Below are 19,731 nucleotides of genomic sequence, written 5' to 3' on the forward strand. Positions count from 1 at the left end.
ATAAAATGTCTTCCATAATTATATTTCAGCCCAAATCTTTTTAATAAAGGAAGTTATAATTTCCAGATAACATTTGACACAGTTATTACTGAAAAGGTACCCAATATACTACAAACTAAAAAATTCTAAAAAGTTAACCCAAACATATTTCTATTGTTTAGGCTACAGAGCAGCTAAAGTTCGACTCTGTCTGTATAGTGCTGATACAGTGTAAGGTTTAGTAAGTAAATAAGACACACATTTCTAAGATAAGAGAGGAATAATAGCACATCATTAGCACTACCAACCCAATTTATGTTCCACTTCATTGATTTTATGACTCTTATCAGCAAATCACTTTAATGTGCTTTGCAAGGAAATCAGTCACAATACTGAACAGCAAGTGCAAGAGAACAGAACAGGTAAGTTTTATCTGAATATTTCCAGGAAAGAGGAGCCCATCACATTTGTGAATAACTGTTCTAATATAAAACTTTTCTTAATGTTAGATTTTTTTTAACATTCAACTGGAATATCCCTCTTGATAATTTAAATTAAATATTTTATGCATTAAACTATGGAATAATCGATACTATATTTTGATATACCTCTGACTGTCAAATCTTTCTGACTTCAAATTTATTTGAAGAGTCCTGTCAAATCTCCATCTAAACTCCTCTACTCAAACAATCCAATTCTCTCAATTTCTCATTTTAGGATTTAATTCCAAGGCTCCTGATAATCCTTGCTATTTTTCTCAGAGTCTGCTGCATTTTTTAAAAAACTATTTTTAAACATGCTGCCTCAAACCAGTCACAGTATTCCAAGTGGGGTTTGCATAATGCAAAATAAAATAGAATTATTGCTTTCCATGATTCATCCATGTCTCTTGATGTAACACAAACTGCATCTTGTTTTTTCCCCATCTTTTCACAAGCGCTATTTCTAAGTTCCCATCCAATACCTGTGACTTTGATATCTGCTTCCTGAGTAACTTTTTAATCGATAAAGAGTCATTGACAAGCATTCTGAAAGAACCTACAAAATGGGTCCCTGTCCTAACTTTGGTTGCCTGAAGAATCTTCAAATCTGAAAAAAATATTTTGCAATCCTGCCTGGTAGGATTTTGCCAGCTAATAGCATCTCTGCTAAATGAAATGCTCTCTAACAAAACAAAGGCCAGAATATTTTATAGAGAATAATTATTCTTAATTTTACACATTCATAGAGAAGGGTCTTAAGTACTAATATGAAATTTATTGAGGCTACAAAGAGATTCCAAGATAAATAAAACACAAAAGAAGCAAGCTTTTTCCTCACTCAATGCTAAACAAAAGATTAACATTTATTTTGTACCACATGAATAACATATTCTTCCTCACAAGCGATTAGTCTTCCACAGAATCTACAAACCATAGGTGTTTACTGCAATGAAGTAAAAGTAGAAATTAGCAAGAATAATGACATTTACAAAAGTAAAGTGCTAATGGTCCCCTTAAACAGCAATCAGATGAAGCAAATTAAGAACTTTAAATACTTAAGAATTTTCTTTCAAACTCCTAATGCTTGGAAGGAACAAATCAGTCATTTCATCACATGCACAAAAAACCCTCTACTACTATAATTAGATTTGCCAACCATCATAGAAATAATTACATCCCTGTTGCACTTACATTATGTTAGTGTTGAGTGATATTGCATAAATCTCTGCCTAAAGAGAAATATGTCTTGCAAATAATTCAATCTACTTTTTAAGAACAACGTTTCATGTCTGTTTGCCACCACATATCAAATACAACTCTGAGACTGGATCTCAAATATGCATCAATAAAAATATGCAGTTGACTGAAATACTGATGAACATGATTGATCTGGAAGAGATATGTGATTTATTTAATTCTCATCGATAACTTTGATTCCTGGCAAGAAATAGCAACTTCTGCTTTGGCCTATTGGCTCAATCTTTGAAAATACTGCAGCCTGTAAAAGCTGTATCAGAAGTTAAACAGTTTGTCCTAAATTTAGATTTGCACATGGATTAGAATAAAATCTCTCGCAATTGTAACAGTAACCTTTGAAATAGACCTTTTCTGTTCTTTCATAACATCTCTATTCATCACAAAGATGAACATATACAATGTTTGAGGCAAGGCTCAGGCATCCTATGGCCTCCAAGTACGTGCACATAACATAAAATCACTAGAAGTCCTATCAGTTTTTGTAAGGAATTAATTTTGGTCCCACGTTCACCCCAAACTCTGGTCTTCAGGTGGAGGTTGGAATGGCTTCAATTGAAAACTATGTGACAAAGCATATTAATTACTGGCACAAACTAATTTTTAAACCAAGCAGTCTGACGGTTTTGACACTTCAAGATAAATCCCAGAAAACAATTAGAAAAATAGATACCCAGATGATGTCAAGTAAAATGAGAAAGGGGAGGGGGAGGGTTAAAGGGGAAAAAGTGAGATATCATAAAAATGTACGCAAATGATGTAATAAAATTAAATAAGAATTGAATAAGAAACTGAAATGAGAATAAAGATAATTAAAAAATTGGGGCTGCTCGAATACCACTTTAGATTGAACTGAAAAGGGAAACAACAGGAGAGAGGGGAAGGAGTAGAGAAAGAGGAAAGGAGAAGAGAGGAGAGGAGAGGAGAAAGAAGAAAGGGAAAAGGAGAGGAAGAAAAGGGAGGGGATAGAGGAGCAGAGGAGAAGGTTAGAAGGGGGGAAGATGAGAGGAGTGGGGGAAGAGAAGGGAAAGTAGGAAAGAGAAGGAGAGGAAGAACGGAAGAAGTAGGAGGAGAAACAGAAAGGAAGAGAAGGGGAGGAGGAGAAAGGTTGGAGTAAAGGTAAAGGGTAAAAGAACAGCCCTGAAAAAGTAAAAATGAAAAATGAAAGTTAAAAAAGATGAATGAAAAATGATGGAAATGACTGTACATGTAAATGTGTTTATGAGAAATAAAAAAAAAAAACTTAAAAAAAAAGAGACAAATCCCAATCTTCTGGGTAGAATTCACTTTGTGCCATCTTCACCTATTCTGGATTCTCCTCTAATCCCACTGGGGTTTGACCAGGCCAGAACACCGTTCAAACAATATGCCAGAGATACTGACCTGCAAAGAGATATCAGGCTCCATCCTTACTATCCCAATAAGACCCCCCCAAAAAAGTATTGCAGCTGTTCAATTTCTGTCCAATACTGGTTCCAAAAGCACCAGAAGGTCACTCATATTGGCCTGTTGTAATGCCCTCCCCTCAATTCTTGTGGAAGGCAGGCTTCACCAGACATTCAAAGAACAGTGCTTCTGCCCTTTTAGTGAGGAGGGAATTCAAACCTGAGACATGTGATGCTGCACTGCTGCCGTTTGAAAGAGCTTAAAGCATCTCCTTGGGCTTTATCTATCACCTCACTCATAACAAGATCCCCAAGGAGAGTACAGGATAATTACATTTACTTCCTTTTAGCCACTCAGAAAGTGGGGCTTTCTGGTAATGTGCCATGTTTTGCATGCAGCCTATGACTGAACATAAATAACTGATGCAACTGAGGTGACTCCAAGTATTATCTTACGACAGCATAATGCAACATGGTCTTCCTCCCTTCTTTTTAGCATATTATATACTTCACTATGTTTTCCTTTATTGGGTTAATAACATTAACGTAAATTAATTATTTCTTAGAAATATAAGAATTACTATTAGGATTAGTTCAGTACAATTTTAAGTAAAATAAACAAAGATTTTGGTATCCTACAGGTAGTCTTCGACTTACAACCACAATTGGGATTGGAAATCCATTTCTCAACATTTTTTGGGCAGTTGTTAAGCAAATCACCATGGTTGTTAAGGAAATCAGTAATCGTTAAGCAAATATCACTGCCATTAAGCAAACCCATTCTTCCAAAAGAATTGCAAAAAAATCCAAAACAACCCACTAGAAACTGACAAAAAAAAGAAAAATATTCACAATTGTGGTCATGTGACTGTGGGATGCTGCAATCAGTCATAAAGGAAAACTGGTTGCCAAATGCCTGAAATGTGGTCACTTCACATTTCCCAACAACCAGAAGTGCTTTAGAAGCCATAAAGTAATAATTGCATTTTTTGTTATGTAGGTCTTTGAAAAAAATAAAATTACAAAATCAAGGGCTTTTTTATGCACCCTAACAAAAAACTGATGTTAATATGCATAAAGAAACAGTAAAAAGACTATTAAAGGGGGCAGAAAAATGTAACACTTTAAAGTATTTTTACACTACATAAATAAACTCTCTTAACTACGCAGTAAATTAATTGCAAAAAATAAACAGAACAGCAAGCCTGCATTATCTGCTCTCAAGTATCAGAATAAAGTTTTGTAAGAATAAGGGGCATATAATAGATGAACAGTAGCATTTATATATCATGGTTCCTTGAAAATAGCTTTTATGTGATGATATGTATTAGGGCAGTCTGGGCGGGGGGGGGGAGATATCAAATGTTGCAGTTAACACCTGGAATCTGCAAAATGGACTGAACCAGTGAAACATTTTGAAACTAAATGTGATATTATTTCAGAGCTTACATTATAATTTTCATCTCTTTTCATCAATTTTTTTTCAGCTATCAATATGTGGAACATTCAGTAAACCAAATAGCAGAATTTATCACCCTCCTCTTAAACAGATTAATAGATATGTCTTTGCTTTTGACCAATCAAGTACTATTTCTAAATAAGATTTTCTGGGTTTTTTTAAGTTAAGCAACAAAATAAAATTGGACTACAAGTCAAGATCATGGGATTGTGGGATACTACATTGTAAGTGTGAGCCAGTTGCCAAATGCCTGGATCGTGATCACATGACCACGGGAGTTCTGGACAGCTGGAACATTGAGGAGTGATTGTAAGTGCCAACATAACTTTGGATGGTTGCTGAACGAGTGCTCATTAACTGATGATTACCTGTATGTTGCAGCTGGAAAGTCCACATAGTAGGTAAGTCTTTGAACGGTGGGTGTACATATACACACAGATAGATGACTAATACATTATTTAAAAAAGAAGGAGAGGGAAAGGATAAAATTTTGAAGATAGTAAAGAAATGCAGTCTTATTGGCCAATATTTTCTGCCTCACTTTCATGGAAGCAAGGAAAACTTTGGCTAAATTATAAGTAATAGTGGTCATATCATCTGATAGAAGATAGAAGATACACAGTAGTCATCTATTCTTGGGGGCTGATTTATGAGGAGTCAAATTAATACATCATTCAGGTTCAAATAGAGATTACAGTACAATACGATATGTTGCATGCGGCGAAGTTGTTCATGGAAGAGATTTTTTTTGTATTTACCATCAATGACTGCTGAAAGGAACGTGTTGGATCTAGCCAGAGCTAATCCACCATAGTACATAATGAACACCACCATTCTAAAAGATCAAATTAGTATATTAAAGTACATATAATAACATCTGTTACAAAAACAGCCATGAATTCAGAGCAGATTTTTTTCCAAACTTGGCAACTTTAAGATGTCTGGGTTTCAACTCCCAGAATTCTCCAGCCAGCATCTTAAAATTGCCAAGTTTGAAAAAAAAAAAAAAAACTGGTCTAGAGAATGGGGGCAAATAATGATGTGATCACACATGCTGTGACTTTGTACTTGCACCCAACACTGGGATGAAAGTAACTGTGACATTTGTGTGATGTTACCATATATTTATCATAATTTTGTGCAGCAAATACAACACTTAATATTACGCACTAGTATAGAAGGCATTATTTTGAAAATACATGTGTTAGCTTATAGTAGAGTTTAAGTATGTTAGTTTTCCAGACTGGGGTCTATTTCTTTTTCCTAAGTATGAGTGACATCTCCTCAGTATGTGGTATAATAGAACTGTCTTTAGCTGATTTAGTAGAAACCCATGGTTAGCATTTGGATGAGACACCACCTGGGAATCCCAGGGCTTTGGGATAGACTAAAAGGTGGAAATAATTCTTTAAGAAGGCAGTCACAAACCACTTCCATATCATGCCAAGAAAGCATCAGAGAGGAATCCAAGAAGTCACCAGGAAACAAACCTGACTTGAAGAAGACATTTCCTTTATGGGTGACTATCCAACTGATTCCAGGTTGCAATTAAACATTTCTGGTATAACAAAAAGCCACTCACCAATCCAGTTTTCACTTACTTTCTCACCTCCCTACTCTCCATACAGATATATATATTTAAACAAATGAATCAGTTAAAATATTGTTTCCATTTTTCCAGTAAATTGCTGGAGAAAAAAGCTCTAAATATCACTCCTTAACAGATATATTATATTGATAGGAGACAATATTTGCAGCTCAGGGTTGAACTGTGGGGTCCTTAGTGTTCTCTTAGCTTGATTTTTGTGCAGATGTTTCATTACCAAACTAGGTGACATCATCAGTGCTAGAAGGGAGTGTGTTTTTCTCACTAGTGGCTTGCTCTGTCAATGCCAGTTGCCACCTCACACTTGCGCATCACAATCATTCAGCATCAGCTGCCATGAACTTGGGGGCTGGATGAGAGGGGGGATGCTTTGGGAAAATGAAAGTTCACTGTATCTCTCTGAGATGGACTTCCAAGTACAACTGGCTGGGAACGGAATGCAGCTGCATACCAAACCTACACCTGAAGTGACCATTCTGAAAACATCTTTTCAGAATTTCATTGGACATGGGAACCCAGTAATGGGAGGTGATTGAAGGGAGGAAAAAATTAGACTTGGAGATTTTGTTGTGCGATTCTCAGTTCTCGCTATGCATTAGTGTAATTCACTTCACTTCTACTAAACCTATACCTTTCTCAATAAATGGAGTTAAGAATCATTCTTATTTAGAAGGTCAAGCTGAGGCAGGTTTAACAGTCAGTGTTGGTCACAGTGATCTTGGTTGTTCCTTGATCAGGCTGTTGTTTATTGTTAGCGTGCTTGTCTGAGTCACCAAGTCACTGATGTAATAATATATGCAATATGGAACTTGACACAAATCAACCTTTTGCAACTAATAGTTTTATGCAACTGAAGCTGTTACTATATATTACAAATATTTCACTGCAAAATACCCCCATTCAGAAATATAGATGAAAGAGACATTGAAGATTAGTTTTGGGTAGCCCCATGATTTTTGTATACAATTTCCACATTTTGCGTTGCATAATTCTGTAACCTTAAAACAGAACTTTATTAATTATATTCCATCTTTCCTTCAGGAACTCAAGCCAATGTATAAAGTGTTCATTTCTTATTTTTCCCCTCAATAACAATAACAAAAGAATAAAAAAATATATGTGAGATAGGTTGGGCTAAGAAAATCATTGGGTGAAAGTCAATACATCACACTAGCTTAATTTCCTGGTTAGTATAAATTTAAAGGTCAAACCTTTTGTTTTTAAAGTGTATGAAAAAAACAAAAAGTTCAAAAAGTTTCTCAAAATCAATACACATTGTTTAAATGTGACTAATTCTGGTCTGCAATAATATGGTATAAATGTTTCATTTTTAAAATATTCTTAGATTATTTCAATGTTCAAATATGCTTAATTTTGTGATTTGCATTTTTTTGTGCTCCAACACTTTTGACGACTTAAAAAAAGGTTTCTGGTTTCAATGTTTATTTTTTCCCCAATTTCACAGATGGCCAATCTAGGGTGCTTAGGCTAAGAAAGCAAACCACTAGTTTATGTTGTATCACTTCACTAACAGAATCCCGTATCTTTTTTTAATGATGTGTGTAGAATTTTATAAACTTACCTGTGTGTGTGTGTGTGTGTGTGTGTGTGTGTGTGTGTGTGTGTGCATACATTGGTCAAAGACCACCATATAGTTTTCCTACATATCCATATTTTGATATAAACGTATGTCTGCAATCTTATTTATGAATGACATTAATCATCATAATAACGATATAGCGTTATGTACCACTTCACAGCCCTTTCTAAGCGGTTTACAGAGTCAGCATACTGCCCCCAACAATCTGGGTCCTCATTTTACTGACCTTGGAATGATGGAAGGCCGAATCAACCTTGAGCTGCTCAAAATCAAACTTCTGAAGTGAGCAGTGAGTTAGCCTGCAGTACTGCATTCTAACCACTGCGCCACCATGGCGCTTCCTCTGATCCATAGATAATCATCCTATAAGTTCAAGTAAAATACTGTAGATACTTCTAATTAGACAGGCACAGGATTGCTTGGTAAATTAAATAAATATCCACATAGTGCAATGTTTGATGCTAATTACATTATAAAAAAGCACAATAAAAGAATATTGCAGCTATATATCAGTTTAAGAAAGTTAGGCTTTAAAAGTAAGTAGTTTTCTTACAGTTTTTCCTGAAATCTACCATTTCTCTTCTGCTTTACATAACTTTGAATTCAACCCACATTATGTAGTCTGTAGTATGTTACTGTTCCCATTATATATAATTTCAGTTGTTCAACTGCACCTTATTTTCTATTCATTCCGTTAAGTGTCTCTTGGAAAAATGACTGCCTTCCAACTTCACTGCTTCTCATCTTCTATTTTAACAACAATAAAGTTTTCCTATAAACTAGAATATAATAAGATCAGTCATGTTCTTAAATCCAGTTAGAAAACAGAAACAAAACTGCTCTGATCTCCTCATATTTATTTGAAAAAAGAACTCTGCAGTAGACCTTGGTCACTAAAATCCAAATAGTAAAAAAAATATACTTATATTTTTATAAAAAGTTTTATTATGTAATTAAGATGATCTTTTTTAAAAAAAAAATCAGTATTTTTAAAGAAATAGGCAAAATATTTTTTTAAAAAACCCTGAAGCATAGGTTTTTTTAAAAAATTCTGTTTATGTCTTCGGAAAGAACATTCCGTATAATGAAAAACATGACCAAATTTTTCACAGTACATCACTATAAAACCCTGTAATTGACTTCTGGGGTTGGTTTACTCTATGTCTATTTTAGTCTACATAGAAAACAGAAATGATGTGGTAAAAGACCAAAATGCAGGTCTCATTGCAGGATAAGGCTCCATCCTGATTAACAAAGTAATATCATGTTTTCTCTGGGAAACATGCCCATTTTGTAGAGGAGAATTCAGTGCACATGAACCATCATTACAAAACACACATACACATTCAATAGAGACATAAAAGTCTGAAGATTTGTTCTATAAAGTCAAGCTCCCAAATTTTGGTGAATGATCCTTTGCTTTAACTGGACGAGGATGGATCTGCTAAACCAGGGCTGTCAGACTCCTGGCCCATGGGCCGGATGCGTTACGCACTGGCCACCCCCACCCCCATTTTAGCAAAGGGAGAAAAAGCCCCGATATGTCACATGATGACGTGACACGAGTTTGACACCCTTGTCCTAAACTCTTAGACTCAATGGAATATAATTTCATCCATAACTTTTATTATATATTGAACAAATAGATGAATTTCACATTTTTTTCAAAGTACAGTACATAAGACTATTAAGCCATAATTATTATTTATTTAGTTCAACCTGGAAAATCTTACATTTAAATATAATTTATCTATAATTTACTAAAAAAAATGAAATGTGCTATGAGACAAGAAAATCAGTTTGGCAGAACATAAATCTCTTCCCTTATAGCCAAAACAATAATCTACCAAAATAAAGATCATGGGACTACCATTTCCCAATAGAAAGAGAGAAAAATGGGAGTAAGGAATAAAGCAATATTTTATAAGAGTGGGCTACTCTTCCTTAAAGTACTTTTTTCAGGCTTTGAAGGTCTTGAGATATGTAGTAAAGATAAAATCTTTATTTCTTTTTTTCTCTCTTCATTCATTCATTCATTAATTCTGTAGGTGTGGACTGGATATATTTTAATTAAAAGAAGAAACTGAAATATGCATTTGAGAGCTTATTTTTTTTCAAATAAGTTTGAAAACTTCATAATTAAAAATCAATAAAATTAACCCATCAATTTGCTATTTAATTTCAGCAGTGAAACCTGAGGGATTGCCAGAAATTGCTAATAGGGGAAGTGCTTCAATTCATTCTTCAAGACACAATTATATATTCCGTTTTTCATGCACATACCTCCAAAAGATGTCAACTTTCCATTCTTTTAACAGTTTTCTCACTGACCATTTTCTTATCTCACATGATCATTATATATCAGCCAAATGGCAGACTGAACCTATTTAAATAGATTTATGTACATATAAAGAGGAAAATGCTACTTCAGTAACAAGAATAGACTTACAGATAGGATTTGGAATTTAAGATGAAAAGAAGACATTTTATCCACAAGTGCTTAGCAAACAAATTTCAGCAAGTCAAGACAATTTCCACCAGGAGAACAAAGCTATAGGAACTAAATCTATTTTGTTTAGCTTTGCCATGCAAGGAGTAAGGAGCTCAGCTTTGGTGTTGGTTTTTCAACATGTTGTACACTTTATTAGAATACTTTGGGCCAGGTTAAGACTTTCATGTCCCATCAGCAAATAGAGCTGAAAAGACTGTAAGCCATCATCCATGTTCTCCAGGCTTATATGAGACATAATTGCATGACCTATTCTGCTATCAAGGATCACTTAATAATATTATATAGAGCTCAATATTCTACTTTGTCCATTGAATCCCTTATGCATGAAGTCATCTTCCATTAACTAATATGAGGAAGCTTGCTTTTTAATAATTATTTTTAAAAAAACAATCATTTAATAGAATACTAACAAGTTTTAAAACCTCTGAAAAAAGCAGTCATACTGTACACTATCATATGTAACAAAAAAAACCAAAGAATGTATAAAGTTAACATCTACCAAGTGATGGCATTGTTACAGATGAGATTTTGTCCTCATAATTAGCACAAGTCCAGGAAAGAAAGAGTGATTTGTCTGTACATTCTCTTTGACAAATAATGGATAAAAAGGAGAAAAACATCAGATGAATGGGTGTTGTAATGGTCAGGGCAAAGTTTGTTTCGAGTGAAGCTTGGCTCTCAGCAACTTGTTCGATACATTCATGTAGTTTTCTTGTCCATCAAGTAAACATTAAGACCACCAAAAAAACCCAGCTAAAGAAAGCTGGCTATAAGATTAATATGTAATATTATGCTAGAGACAAAAAGCCAATGTTTTAGAAACAACAGTTCAGTGTTTTATATGTACCCTTTTGCTTACACATGAATATGTCTGTCTGTCTGTCTACCGTGTTTCCCAGAAAATAAGACCGTCTTATGTTTTTTTAAACCCTGAAATAAGCGCTTGGTCTTATTGCCATGTGCTCAAAAGCCCAATTGGGCTTATTATCAGGGGATGTCTTATTTTGGGGAAAACAGGGTATCTATCCATCTATCTATCTATCATACAGCTATGTGTTAATTCTAGCCTATGTACAATAATTTATATTGTAATAAAAGATATATTTTTGAATTTGCATAGCTAAAGTCTGTTTTTGAATGTCTACTGAAAATGACCAACACCATAATAATGTGATGGAGGGAAGAGGTTCCCTTCAGTGTGCTTGCTTTTATAATTTCTGATAGTATCTCTGGTGGAAGACAATGACCTTTGGGGCAGATGACAACAATGTATTTTGGCAAATGAGCTCAGTGTGTAAGTTAGCTAACAAATTAGCTTCCAGAAACCACTAACAGTAGCTTGCAGAGTCACGGCTGTTGATCTCAGTTGAAATGCATTGTTTGCAGAAGATTTCTAAGCAGTTTTCAAAGATGTGCCTTGTGTAGGGCAATAGCCTGGAAAAACATAGAACGCAGAAGTAGATTTGTGACTACCTTTATAAAATGGAAATGTATTAGAATAAAGTGACGTATCATATCATGTAACATATCAGTATATTATATGCTATGCAAAGGCTTGGAACAGAAGGCTCCTGGTAAATTCAAATTAGAATTAGGCTTTTAACAGAATATATTATTAATAGGATAACAAAGAAGAAAAGTACTACCACAGGACTTGGAGCAACAAGGAAATAGGAGGAATAGGAGTACTTTTTCATAAGCTTGTGGAACTTGCAGGAACAATTTTCTTTTCTAATTCTGAGAACATGCAGGACAAATTTAAAAACATTTATTATTTAGATAAGTTTATATCATTCTCTCGTGCTATGGTAAATTTCAAAATGCTCTGGATCATAGGCAAAATGTTTAGCGCAATGTGAAATTTAGTGGTTGTCAATATGGACTCAAACCAATTGTGGTGGACATAACTCCATGTGATGCCAATCATTTCAAAGAGACTGGGGGAGAATTTACAGATGTGCAGATACAGTACATGAATATTAGCAGGAAGAAAACCACTTGTGTTTTAAAAGTTCTAGTTATTTCATAGACATATGCCGATAATATTAACCCAACACAAAGAAAGTTAACCTAAATTATTTTCGTAGAAGAACAATCGGAAGTTTTTCTTATTTCTCAGATAAGTACCAATTCCTTTTATTCTGTATGCATTCCCCAGACACAATTCACATTCATACAACTCTATGCAATGCAACAAAGTAATGAAATTACAACCCACAAGTATACTTAGCCCTGTTTATGAAACAAAATTAATACCAATATTTCAGGTATAAAAAATAACCTTAGCGGAATTAAGAAAATAAACCAATGCATTTATATATACAACCATACAGAATATCATTTTCCACAAATGCTAAGAAAACATAACTTGTAAACAGAAGTCAATGCCTAAATTCTGTAGTCTGAAATGAGGATGGGGCAATGTAACTGAACAGTAAACTACCAGCCTTTTCTCTCCCTGCCCACAAGTCCAAACCCTCAGTGATTCTTTGTAATTTGTCTGAAGTAGTTCCAAATTAGGTATTCTCCACAGCTCTTTCATCAATATATGTTTAACTTGTAGAGATGCCACAAATTTTTACAAGTGTTTCATTTTTCAAACGTCTGGTATCATTTTTCTTGAAACTGAGCTATAAACAATACTGCCGCGCAGCTACAGCAAATCCACCCAAAACAAAATTGAGTACCACAAAGTAACAAAGTGATATTTAGTCAGTTTAATAAGTAAAACATCACGTAAATCGGCAAAGAAACAACAAATGTCACAAAATACTATAACATGGAAAGATAATTGTAAAAAAAACAAAAGAAAATTGAGGCTGCCAGATATAAGTATATCCTATTCAGTGTCAAAACTGAGAAATATTAAAAAATATAATTTTTGTTCTTAATCTAGTAGAAAAAGAATATGATTTAGACTCAACTACTGAATTTGCTTTATTTCAAAATTGCTCCTCAGACTTTTAAATTTGATTCAGATTATGGTAGAAGAGTTAGTTCACGCCTGTGGGAACTGTGGAAACATCTTGTCATGTTATAGCAGCTTAACAATTTGTTCCAGGTATTTAAAAAAAAAAAAGAATTATTGGGGTGATGGTTCTTTTAAAGTCTTCAGGTTGGGCTCCCTTTCTTTTCATCTTTGAACCTGAAAATTTGGTTAAAAATTGCAAGTGTGTTTACTTTCGCAATTAAAATAATACTCAATGTGTGTCTATGTGAATATATATATATATAAATTTGTATTTCGCTGATAAAGAAATAAAGGAAGACTAGTATAGATCTATTTCAAGCTATTTAGTTCTCATCAGCTAGCCATACCCTTACTTGTATGTTAGGCAATTGTATTAACCTCCGAGCCACAAGTTCTCCTCCCTTCATCAGCTTGAGCCAGGGGAGAGAGAGTTTTTCTATCGAGACACCTGGTCTACCCCAGCATGTGGGAGGGAGCAAAGTGCATCCCTTTCGCCTTTCAACTCCAATCCAGGAGCCCTCAAGCAGTCGCATTCACAACAAACCATTTTTATACCAAATTTTATTTCACTGATAAAGAAATAAAGGAAGACTAGTATAGATGCTGGGGTAGACCAAGTGTCTTGATAGAAAAACACTTTATATATATAGTCACATGGATATACATTATTATTTTAATTACAGTGTAATTTTGTGTATTTTATATACATACACAGAAACACACACATACATGCTTGAGCAGGGGATTGAACTAGAAAACCTCCAAGGTCCCTTCTAACTCAGTTATTCTGAACCTTTCTCAATATATGGGTGTGCATTTTATACACACACACACACACACAATAATCTTAATAAGAAAAAGTTTCACATAATTATTGTGATATAAAACACATTAAGTTCTTAGCTTTTTTATTTTGACTTGTAAATTGTAAAACCATTACAGGTAGTTCTTGACTTCAACAGTTCACTTAGAGACCGATCAAAGTTACAATGGCACTGAAAAAAGTGACTTATGATAATTTTTCACACTTATGAGCATTATAGCATCCCCATGGTCACATGATCTACATTCAGATGCTTGACAACTGACTCACATTTATAATGGTTGCAGTAACTTGGGGTCATGTGGTCCCCTTTTGCAATCTTCTGACAAGCAAAGTCAATGGGGAAACCAGATTCACTTAACAACCGTGTTACTAACTCCAGTGAGTTATTTAACAAATGTGGCAAGAAAAGTCGTAAAATGGGACAAAACTCACTTAACAAATTTCTCATTTAGCAACATAAATTTTGGGCTCAATTGTGGTCGTACATTGAGGATTAGCTGTATTGTACAAACTAATTTGTTGTACAAAAAATTAAGTAAATTGTAAAATAATTCAGTTGACATCTTTAAAATTTCTATACACCTGTTTTGTATTTTTACAGCATATAAAGGAGGGAGGGAGGAAGGCTCATCATTGTTACTCTTAACTTTCTTTGAAACCACATCTCTGCAAAATAATGAATAAATAAACAAAATGGCAATTCAGCTGTAAATGGGTATACTACAGCAAATTCTTTGGGTGGATCTTTTGGGGCAACTTCCAAACCAAAAAAAAAAAAAAAAGATTATGACTTTTGGGAGCTTGTTACTGTCTTTGCAAGCTTGCAGGGACTCTATAATGTCCTATTATTTCCAAATGGGTGGAATACTTGGAGAAATGGGAGATGCTTTGTCACTCTTTTTAGCACTACCACTACCACTACCAATAAGACCAATAGGACATATTGTATAGGAAGCCACTCAGAAAAAAAAATGTTGTCACCCCTAGTCCTTCTTTCCAATTTCATGAAAAGAAGGACTAGAAGTGACATGATGGCAGTCTTCCAATATTTGAGGGGCTGCCACAAAGAAGAGGGAGTCAAGTTATTCTCCAAAGCACCTGAAGGCAGGACAAAAAGTAATGGATGGAAACTAATCAAGGAGAAAAGCAACCTGGAACTAAGGAGGAATTTCCTGACAGTAGGAACAATTAACCAGTGGAACAGCTTGCCACCACAGAGGCTGCAGGCTTTTAAGAAGAGGTTGCTTTTGTCCAAAATGGTATAGTTTATTACGATGTTACAACTGCATCAGTTTATCTTCTGTTGCTTCCTCACTCTGTATGACGGAATTCTAACACAAGAAAAATGCAATGCTACATTACAGATCTTTCAGTATATATCACTGAACATCAACATTAATAATAAACATAGTTAAAAAGTGGTTCTTTTTCTCTGATGTCTTATGCACAAAATAAAAAACACAAATGTTTTAAATGCAAGTCTAATGAAGCGATCAATTAAAAGTTTGACATAGAGCAGGTGTGTCAAACTCGCGTCGTCACGGCATCATCACATGATGTATCATGACTTTCTCCCCCCTTCGCTAAACTGGGCATGGGTGTGGCCAGCACATGACGCATCCTGCCTCCGGGTTGCGAGTTTGACAGCCCTAACATAGAGGAAATAAAAGTATTGCCAAATTACAGTCCCATCTATAAATTTTGGGAAACAGTTACTGAATTTAATACACAAAGCCTGCAAATTAATAGTTATTTCAATAAAGGAGAATATTTGTAGCTCAGGTTGAAATGAGGGGTCCTTGATGCTCTCTGACCTTAGTTGTTTTCTTGGAGATGTTTCATTACCCAAGTCATTTCATTAGCACTGATGATGTTACCTAGTTTTAGTAATGAAACGTCCACAAGAAAACAACCAAGCTCAGAGAGCACCAAGCACCCCTCACTTCAACCCTGGGCTACAGATATTCTCCTTTATAAGCTCAGAGAGTGCCAAGAAACCATAATAATCATTTTGTGCTTTTTAATAGTGCATAAACTGGTAAGAGATTGATCATCATATGACTACAATGAGACAACATCCCAGGCAAAAGAACATCCCTGACTTCCTTCCCTAACAAGGAAGTTCCAAAGAGAATCTGGACCTTGGACAGTCTGGAAGGAACTTTTGATCTAATGCATTTATACCTCCAGATAAATTCAGCATGTAAAACCTTTAGCACAATCATTGTAAGATTATTTTTAGTCTATGAGCCACTCTATTTGAATCTTGAGATTCCTCAGTCAGATCACCCTGAGTAAGAGCTTTGGACTGATAACAATAATTGCAATCCTACATACATATATTTGAAAATAAGTCTCATTAGCAATTAAGTATTTCAAAATATTCCATTTTTCATGCATCATCTCTGGCATTTGTCTGACTTCAGACTTTTTCAAAACAAACATTTTTCACTGAACAACACGTATTTTCAACTATTTCAGCTTAAGATATTATCTTTCTGGGGACAGAGAGTCATTATTTCAAAACCTGAAAAGAATAGATATCTCCAATTGGATGTTCATGAGTGCCAAAATACTGAACAGCATCCCAAATTATATAAAAAATTCGTCAGGGTAGAAATTAAATAAAAGAGTTGTGCAGTACATTGGATCTGAAAGTACAAAATGCTTTGGACAGAAGACCTATCAACAATTCTTAACCCCAAGAATCTTTTGACAAAACTGTAATGCAGCTGTGGAGGGAAGTCATGCAATCCTGTTTTAAAGAACTGCCAACAAGTGCTACATGAACTCTTTTATTTTTCTTTCAAATCTGAAGGACTCACAGCTCTCTTAGATACACAAAGTAGTATCACCTATAAGAAGAACATATATAGTCTGTACCTAATCAGATTGAGGCTTAAAAATCATTCTCTGTAACAAAGACATAGAAACAATACCTAGTTGTTAAAATGAGAAACCAGTTCCTTTTCATATCTGAACTTAATAGATTTCACTCCTTAATCTACCTACTTCCTAGTGCACTGAAAGCATCTGGAACAAGTATAAATGTAAAGTCAGGACAAATGTGCATTGCTTGATTACACTTTGCAAGGCAAGAATTGACTATAAAATCCTTCACCAAAAATTATGAATAACACAAATACTCAGCTATAATATTTCAACCTGAATTCTATTGAAGCTTTAAAAAATTAGTTTATATTTTTCCCTAGTGCAAATACTGTGAGGTAATTTTACAATTGCAGATTGAAATCTGCAATTGCAATTAGTAAAATAAATGAAAATTCTATAAGCAGCAGTGAAACTGGCATTCAACTTTAAAACTGTCATGAATATTGCCTAAAAATAAGCTTACAATGGCTATTTTAAAGGCTGTGTGTGGTCTTACCCATATATTCTGGCAAGATGCAGTTTCTCCAACCACAGCTAGAGTCATCCAAAAGCAGTGGCACTGGAGAGTCTCTGTCTCACCTGTCAAAGTTGAAGAACGCTGTTCAGCAGACCACCATGAGTACATGGATAGGATCCACAGCGCTGAGCAGCTGTTCCTGATAAGGTTTCTTTAAGTATAGAGGAAATCTTTTCATAAGAGAATCACACTTAATGTGTGTATACTAGCACCCGTGCAGAACATGATTGCACAGAAGGAAAAGAGGAAAAAAACTCTAGTCTGTTACAATAATTACCCTCTAGTTGGATATTTGCTAATTTATTAATTTATACCAAACAAATAGCATGAGACATGAAGACACTTTCTGTATCAATTATTAAAATAATTTGATAGTCCAGTAATACAAAGTTAAAGACACATCTGATTCATTTTGAAGGGATTTCTTTGTTCCTACCCTAAATAAAGATTATTTCAAACTGATGACAATAGTTTGGTTGTGGGTGAATTGTTTTTCCTTATAGCAAAATAAAATAAATTCAAAGTAAATAATCTCAAAAAACATAATCTAAATAATCGAAAAACTTAAACTGAATAACCATTTGTAATATTCCTCTCTCATACCAGCCTTTGCCTTTCTGCACTTAGATGGTACGTATGTGGATGATGAATTAATATTAAAACTTATTTTTTATGTATGCGCGGCTGTTATCAAAAGAACAATTCAGTTCTCCAGCTATGAAAATTCCTATACTTTAATTATAGGCAGTAATCATTTCACTAAGCAAAAAGGCTCTCAAGAGATTGCTTGCATTTTCTTGGAATATATATTTTTAGAGTACTAACTAGCATAGTTTGGGTATTATTTTTCTTTGGTTTTGTCAGTAGCATGTTTGAAATAAATTTTATTAAGTGGTAGTGTAAGTAACATTGCATTGTGGGTAGCAGTTTCCTGTTTTAACCTAGCCACATCCTCAACTGTTATGTGAGACAAGTTTCCCATATTTTGTGCAAAACAGATTTTTTTTTCTTCAATGAAAACTGAGACTGAAGGAGCAAAAAGCAATAATGGTTTAAGTTTCTGAAGGTAATGGTTTGTTATATTTAAATACAAGCTATGCTAACATACTGCACAAATTCTAAAATGCAGTGATATAGAATAAAATATTTATTAAGAGCAGATAGGAAAAATCATTTTACCACTATTTTCTCTAATATAGCACATAACTTCTACATTTTAAAACTTATTAATTCCTATAGTGATTATATGAGGCAAAGATATTAATACACTTTTTGTGTCATTGGTGCTCCCTAAGACTGATGAGAAAATGGCTTGGCACAATTCTGTGTGCAGTACCACATCTTCTTTAAAAGAGAAAATTCTTCCCAGTCGTGTTAAATATTGCTATTAAAGCTCAATTGATTAAAAAACCCAATTATCTACTGCAGTTGAGGTATATGTACAATCATTGCATTACTAAGATTCTCTTTTCCGAACACCACACTGATTATTCTTATGATAGCCAGAAAATTCATAAAAATGATTGTTCCCTTAGAATTTCTCATGAAGGAGAACATCCTACCTCTGTCAAAGAAAGCAGAAGACAAGCTGGGGATTTTTCCCCCTATTTTTACTCACTCAAAAGCTGTTGAGGAACAATTTTAAAATTCCTAATCAAACTTAATAAGGCTTAGTTACTCTTAAGGCTTTCTCAAAAATTCCTGTTTTTCTTTTTAAACAGGTTGTGACAGATGATCAAGGATTACTCTGGGGAAGCCTATATGTTTTATACTACAGCTCCTAGCAGCTCAAAACAACACTGCCATTGTTTAGGATTTCTGGATACTATAGCTCAGCAAAACCTCGATGGACAGTTTTTCTAAACCTGATCTAGGACATGGTGTATTCTCTCCCAGTCTCAGCCCTAGCTTTTCCCAACTTTTATCCCAATCTGATAGAAACAAAACTACACTTCACAATTTTAGTGGACCCCAACTAGGCATCCTCCAGAATTGTTAAGAATAGTTTTGTTTTTATCAAATTAGAAAAGAAATAATACTATATCCTAAATAGAGGAAGAGTACGCTAGTTCTCCTTCCATATCAATATTCATTCAACATTTAAGCAAAATGTAGTCACTGCCTCCACACTACATTTATAATTTCATTCTGTCCAGAGTATGAAGATTTGAGACAGTTCAAGGAGACAATCAACCTATTTCGCATCATGCATTTTCTTAACAAGCAAAGATAAGCTTGAAAAGGGGGT

General features: G+C 34.4%; 1 protein-coding gene across 3 annotated transcripts in view; it reads right to left on the reverse strand.

Moving 5' to 3' along the window:
• Window positions 1-19,731, reverse strand: part of SUPT3H (SPT3 homolog, SAGA and STAGA complex component) — a 263,386-nt gene that overhangs the window by 203,411 nt on the left and 40,244 nt on the right. The window contains exon 1 of one of the 3 annotated variants that reach the window (XM_070956661.1): window positions 11,611-11,653. The exons of the other annotated variants lie outside the window; for them this stretch is intronic. The gene's annotated coding sequence lies outside the window, so the exon portion shown is untranslated. Of the gene's footprint in view, window positions 1-11,610; window positions 11,654-19,731 lie in introns of those variants that run through there. 3 annotated transcript variants of the gene reach the window in all.

Source organism: Pituophis catenifer, unplaced genomic scaffold, assembly GCF_029215685.1.
Source record: "Pituophis catenifer annectens isolate HBS135680 unplaced genomic scaffold, rPitCat1.0.hap2 SCAF_1, whole genome shotgun sequence".
In the NCBI taxonomy this organism is placed as follows: Eukaryota; Metazoa; Chordata; class Lepidosauria; order Squamata; family Colubridae; genus Pituophis; species Pituophis catenifer.